Source organism: Bos indicus x Bos taurus, chromosome 18, assembly GCF_003369695.1.
Source record: "Bos indicus x Bos taurus breed Angus x Brahman F1 hybrid chromosome 18, Bos_hybrid_MaternalHap_v2.0, whole genome shotgun sequence".
In the NCBI taxonomy this organism is placed as follows: Eukaryota; Metazoa; Chordata; class Mammalia; order Artiodactyla; family Bovidae; genus Bos; species Bos indicus x Bos taurus.
In genome coordinates this window covers 18483635-18490715 of record NC_040093.1, presented here as the reverse complement: position 1 = coordinate 18490715, position 7081 = coordinate 18483635, and positions in this window count along the sequence as shown.

Sequence of the window (7081 nt, the reverse complement as noted above, 5' to 3'; positions counted from 1 at the left end):
TTTGGAGTCCTGGTGTGTATATGCCATGTTTGCTACACATGTGAAAAAGCCTTAAATCTTTTATATGGCATAATTATTTATCCTGAGGAGAAACCTCATAACAAGTATATGAAAGTTAAATACACACTCTTCATAAAGCTGAAAGAATTGTTATGTTTTATTTGTTGATAAAAAACTAATATTTGTTTGTTTCACAATAAGAGTTTTTTAAAATTCACATAATAAAACTTATTACCAGGCTTTCTCCTAGGGAATTAAAATCTTTTGTGGCAGGGACTGGCTATAGACCTTTAAAGAAATATTGGGGGCTTCCCTGGTTGTCCAGTGGTTGAGAGTCCACTTTCTAATGCAGAGAATGCATGTTTGATCCCTAGTTGAGGAACTACGATCCCACATGCCATGAGACAGCTAAGTCAGCATACCTCAACTGGAGAGCCTGCATGCTGTGACTATGAAACCCATGCCTCTGGAGCCTGTGCACCACAATGAAAGATCCCACATGTCACAATAAAAAAATTTTTTTTTAATTTATTTTTGGCTACACTGGGTCTTCATTGCTGTGTGAGGGCTTTCTCTAGTTGCAGCAAGTGGCTACTCTTTGTCGAGGTGCTTGGGCTTATTGCAATGGCCTCACTTATTGCCAAGCACGGGCTCTAGGTGTGTGGGCTTCAGTAGTTGTGGCACAGGGGCTTAATCGCTTTGAGGCGTGTGGAATCTTCCTGGGGCAGGGATGGAACCCATGTCCCCTGCATTGGCAGGTGGATTCATTGTTGTCATTGTTTTCAGGCAGGAGAATTTTTATCCACTGCACCAGCAAGGAACTCAAATGAAATACTTTATAAAAATAAAGATTGGTCAGCTAAGAGAATAATGGATCTTTCAGTTTAGTGAATGTCTCTTCATCTTACAGGGATTATTTAGTTTTCTACTTTCAGCATGGATTTAAACATTATATGATAGAATATAATATGATAGAATTGTAAATGAAGTCTTTAGTGGGTGGGTTGTAAACTTGGTTTAAGAAGCTTATGGGTAACTTCTTTGAAACTGGAGATATTAGGTAAGACATTGCTGGCAGAAAGAATGAGCCACTTTCAACTAATGGTTAAAGCATTTGGAGCCTAAAATTTTTAGAGTGTGAATCATTTCTATTCAGAGTAATGAGGAACAGAAAGGTGTGGGGAATATATTCCTGTTTTATCTGAGTGGATATATGAAGGTAAACTTTGATATGGAGACCTTGCCACTCTGAACAGTTAGAACCAGTTAGAATCTTGGGCATTTTCTGGAGATCTATAAAAGTAGATCAGGAAAATGAATTATGAAAAAGTGATAGATTCACATGTGTATGTATATGCATGGAATGAAACAACTATTAATGCTACAATTTAATAGTCAAATTATATGATCAGTTCGGTTCAGTTCAGTCGCTCAGTTGTGTCCGACTCTTTGTGACCCCATGAACTGCAGCACACCAACTCCCAGAGTCCACCCAAACCCATGTCCATTGTGTCGGTGATGCCATCCAACCATCTCATCCTCTGTCGTCCCCTTCTCCTGCTCTCAAACTTTCCCAGCATCAGGGTCTTTTCCAATGAGTCAGCTCTCTGCATAAGGTGGCCAAAGTATTGGAGTTTCAGCTTCAGCATCAGTCCCTCCAATGAGCACCCAGGACTAATCTCCTTTAGGATGAACTGGTTGGATCTCCTTGCAGTCCAAGGGACTCGCAAGAGTCTTCTCCAACACCACAGTTCAAAAGCATCAATTCTTTGGTGCTCAGCTTTCTTCACTGTCCAACTCTCACATCCATACATGACTACTGGAAAAACCATAGCCTTGACTAGATGGACCTTTGTTGGCAAAGTAATGTCTCTGCTTTTGAATATGCTATCTAGGTTGGTCATAACTTTCCTTCCAAGGAGTAAGTATCTTTTAATTTCATGGCTGCAATCACCATCTGCAGTGATTTTGGAGCCCAGAAAAATAAAGTCAGCCACTGTTTCCGCTGTTTCCCCATCTACTTGCCATGAAGTGATGGGACCGGATGCCATGATCTTAGTTTTCTGAATGTTGAGCTTTAAGCCAACTTTTTCACTCCCCTCTTTCACTTTCATCAAGAGGCTCTTTAGTTCCTCTTCACTTTCTGCCATAAGGGTGGTGTCATCTGCATATCTGAGGTTATTGATATTTCTTCCAGCAATCTTGATTCCAGCTTGTGCTTCCGCCAGCCCAGCATTTCTCATGATGTACTCTGCATGTAAGTTACATAAGCTGGGTGACAATATATAGCCTTGACATACTCCTTTTCCTATTTGGAACCAGTGGCTCAGATGGTAAAGCGTCTGCCTGCAGTGTGGGAGACCCAGGTTTGATCCCTGGGTTGGGAAGATCCTCTGGAGAAGGAAATGGCAACCCACTCCAGTACTCTTGCCTGGAAAATTCCATGGACAGAGGAGACTGGTAGGCTACAGTCCACGGGGTCACAAAGAGTCAGACATGACTGAGACTTCACTTTCTTTTCACTTTCTGTTGTTCCATGTCCAGTTCTAACTGTTGCTTCCTGACCTGCATACAGGTTTCTCAAGAGGCAGGTCAGGTGGTCTGGTATTCCCATCTCTTTCAGAATTTTCCAGTTTTTTGTGATCCACACAGTCAAAGGCTTTGGCATAGTCAATAAAGCAGAAATAGATTATATATTATATATATAATTATATATAAGATAATATTTATATCTAATAAAAATTTGAAAATTATTTTTCTTAAAGTGAATGTGAAGTCACTCAGTAATGTCCAACTCTTTGCGACCCTATGGACTGTAGCCCACCAGGCTCCTCCATCCATGGGATTTTCCAGGCAAGAGTACTGGAGTGGGTTGCCATTTACTTCTCCAGGGGATCTTCCTGACCCAGGAATCGAACTCAGGTCTCCCACATTGCAGGCAGACTCTTTACCGTCTAAGCAAGACAAATTCCCTCTGAACTACTTAAGAAATTTAAGTATAGTTGAATACTTCAAACCTTGAACACAAACAAATGTAATGGTTTTAAAACACTCAAACTTGCATTATATCTAATCTAAAATATATTAATATCGTAAGCCAAATTCACATCATCATTCCTTGATTCTCATTTTCTGGAGGTGTTCAGTTCAGTCGCTCAGTCGTGTCCGACTCTTTGCGACCCTATGAATCGCAGCACGCCAGGCCTCCCTGTCCATCACCAACTCCCGGAGTTCACTGAGACTCACGTCCATCGAGTCAGTGATACCACCCAGCCATCTCATCCTGTGTCGTCCCCTTCTCCTCCTGCCCCCAACTGCTCCCAGCATCAGAGTCTTTTCCAATGAGTCAACTCTTTGCATGAGGTGGCCAAAGTACTGGAGTTTCAGCTTTAGCATCATCCCTTCCAAAGAAATCCCAGGGATGATCTCCTTCAGAATGGATTGGTTGGATCTCCTTGCAGTCCAAGGGACTCTCAAGAGTCTTCTCCAACACCACAGTTCAAAAGCATCTATTCTTCGGCGCTCAGCTTTCTTCACAGTCCAACTCTCACATCCATAAATGACCACAGGAAAAACCATAGCCTTGACTAGACGGACCTTTGTTGGCAAAGTAATGTCTCTGCTTTTCAATATGCTATCTAGGTTGGTCATAACTTTTCTTCCAAGGAGTAAGCATCTTTTAATTTCATGGCTGCGGTAGGAATACTTAATACTTTCTAAGGATTAAGTTATAACTTATTCCAGAAAATTCCCTGGGGTTACTCTAAACTTACTTAGGCCTAAAGAAAAACAAATTACTCAGACCAGTGATGAATTCACTGATTTTTGATCTAAGTATGGTACCTAATTTCTTACTCCAAGCTGATATCAATCCAAGCCAGTTATTCTGTTTTTAAACTTAAACTTCACTTATTGTTGTTTTTAATATTTCTATGGCTGAGCTGGGTCTTAGTTGCAGCATGCAGAATCTTCAGTTTTCGTCGTGGCATACAAATCCTTAGTTGCAGCTTGTGGGATCTAGTTCCCTGCCCAGGGATCAAACCTGGTGCCCTGCATTGCGAGTGTATCATCTTAGCCACTGGACCACCAGGGAAGTCCAGTTTAAACTTCACTTGCAATGTTGATAAAATCTTTTACACCCATGCCTGTAGCACAGGTGTTTTTACTTTATACTCTGATGTTTTTCCTCATAATGAGGTACTAAATTTTGTTTATCTGCAGCTATACAACCCATTGTCTTATTGTGATATATTGGCTTGATCTTATAGCATTATTAAAAACTCATGCCTTACTAGTAGTTTGTAGATGTTAGGACCATCTAGCGATTTCCCATCCTAAGAAGATGAGAGTTTGAGTCTGGCTGTTAATTCTCTTTAGGACATGAACTAATTCATTTAGGGCACACTGATTAAACCTTTTCCACTTGGTTGAGTGTGATCAATGGCAATGAACTTTTTGATTTCTTTTTTAATCTGGTTATTGTGCTGAAAATATCTTACTGCTCTGTTGATGAAATTTTTGCTGGTCATGTATATGATTTTCTTTATTTACTCTTGATTAAGCAGAAGGTTTATATTTGTGTTTATGTGTGTGTGTTATTTAAATTTTTTGTATAAAGTGCCTACTGTGTGCCAGCCTTTGTTCTAATCCAGGGTTTAGAGATAACAGTTTTGTGTGTTTAACAGAATTAAACAGAAATCCTTGCCTTCATGGAGCTAATTTCTAGTGAAGAAGATAGACATTTTAAAAAATAAGGAAGTCTTATACTATGTAAGAGAGTAAATTATAAGGAGAAAAAGATGAAGAGCTGGGTGACCAGGTTGATGTTTTATACTGTGCAACTGAAGAAGGCCTTTTAAAAAAAATTTTGGTTGAGTTGGGTCTTAGCTGAGACATTCAGTATCTTCATTGTTTCATGTGGATTGCCTGGACTCTCTAGTTGAGACAGACAGGCTTAATTGCCCCACATCATATGGGATCTTAGTTGCCCCAGCAAGCATGGAACCTGCACCCCCAGCATTGGAAGGTGTATTAACCACTGGACCACCAGCGAAGCCCCTCACTTTCTTGATAATGGCCTTTGATACACAAAAGGGTTTTTAAAAAGTTTTTATTTTTATGAAGTCCATTTACCCAACCAATGAGATGTGAGCAAAAGGGATGATTAGTATTTCTATGCTTCCTCTGCCCTTCCTCTACTCTATTACCTGGGAGATAATTAGATTTTTAATATTCACCTTTGCCCCAAAGATGAAAACTACTTGTTCAGGAAGACAGAGCTATCCCACCAGTCCTGGACTGCTCACCCCTAGACTCTTATATGAGGGAGAAATAAATGTATGATATTCAGATCATAATATCTTGGGATCTTTATTATATCAACTTAATCTACACCCTAACTTATACAAGTCCAGTGTACCATAATTACCATTTTCTGTTCTTGCCCTGGTCAAGGTTGGGAAGCACCGTGGTCTGCACCACTTCTTGGTCTCTTTTGGTAGCCCCTTCTCCTCTGTGTTATCAAGGGGAAAAAATCCTTTCCTTCCCATCCATCCAGTTATTCAGCTTATTCTGGTCCCAAGATATATACTGAATACCCCTAGTTCTAGAAAAGTTGAGCATATAATGGGCATTGGCCAGAGGAAGCCATTGCCTTGCCTTGGGTGGCATCTATGGTAAAGACTAGTGAGACCTGGTCTGAAAGTCTCCCTCCACCACCACCCTCAGGCGTCCAACACCCATGAAAGACTATAACTGGGTCATGGGTTGCCCTGGCATAGTGTTTCCTCCAGGGTTTCCTTCCTATTTGGAACATAAGCTCTACCTCATCCAAGAAGACATTCTCATTGGTTCTGCAGCCCTGACAAGTTTTTTTATCCTGCTGTGCTTGGCCTGAGACAAACAGTGATACCAGGGAAAACAAGCCTGTCAAAGTTGATCATTCAACTCTGAGCCTCCTTATAATGCAATACACTACCAAAACTAACGTGAACTGATAGCTCCTTGGCTTGTTGGTTCCCCTTGGACGAGCATCACCTGAGCCCTCCTCTCCTAGGAAGACCCTCCCACCTCTGGAGCCTGATCCCTTTCTTCCTGTCTCACCCCCTCCTCCTCTCCCTCTCACCTTCCCCACTTCTCTAAACGGAGCTCATTCCTTTCCTTTTTTTTTTCTCCTAATTTTAATTTTTATGTATTTATTTGGCTGCACCTGGTCTTAGCTGCTGGCATGCAAACTCTTAGTTGTGGCACACGGGATCTAGTTCCCTGACCAAGGACCCAAGGGATGCGGTGGGGGTGGGGGTGGGGGTGCTGTTTTGGAAGCACAGAGTCTTAGCCAGTGGACCACCAGGGAAGTCCACATACCTAGTTTACAGTAGTTAGCAAAGTATACATAAATCAGATATGGCACTCTGTAAACAATCATGAAACATAGGTGATGAGTGTGTGCTTGTTTATTGCTCTCCTTTGTATATTTGAAAATTTTCATAATAAAAACGTTTTTTAAAGGCATAGGTAGATAATTTTCTTTTTAAAAGACTTTTAGAGAAGGTTTAGGTTTACAGGCAAATTAAGAGGAAGGTACAGAGGTTTGTCATATACCCCTTACCCCCGACACATGCATAGCCTCCCCCACTGCCACCATTACCCACCAGAGTGGTACATTTGTCACCATTGATAAACTTACATTGACACATTATAATCACCCAATGTCAGAAGTTTACATTAGGGTTCACTCTTTGTGTTGTACAATATATTTATCCATTGTTGTATAATCATAGAGTATTTTCACTACCCTAAAAATTCTCTGTGATCCACCTATTCATCCCGTCCCCATCCCTCATCCCTGGAAACCGCTGATCTTTTTAGTGTCTTCAGAGTTTTCCTTTTCCAGAATGTCATATGATTGGAGTCATACAGTTTATGGCTTTTCTTTTTTAGATTGGCTTCTTTCACTTCCCTGCATTTAAATTTTCCTCCTTGTTTTTTCATGGCACGATAGCTCATTTCTTCTTAGCACTGAATAGTATTCCATTGTCTGAATATACTGCAGTTTTGTTTATTCCCTTATGAAGGTCATCTT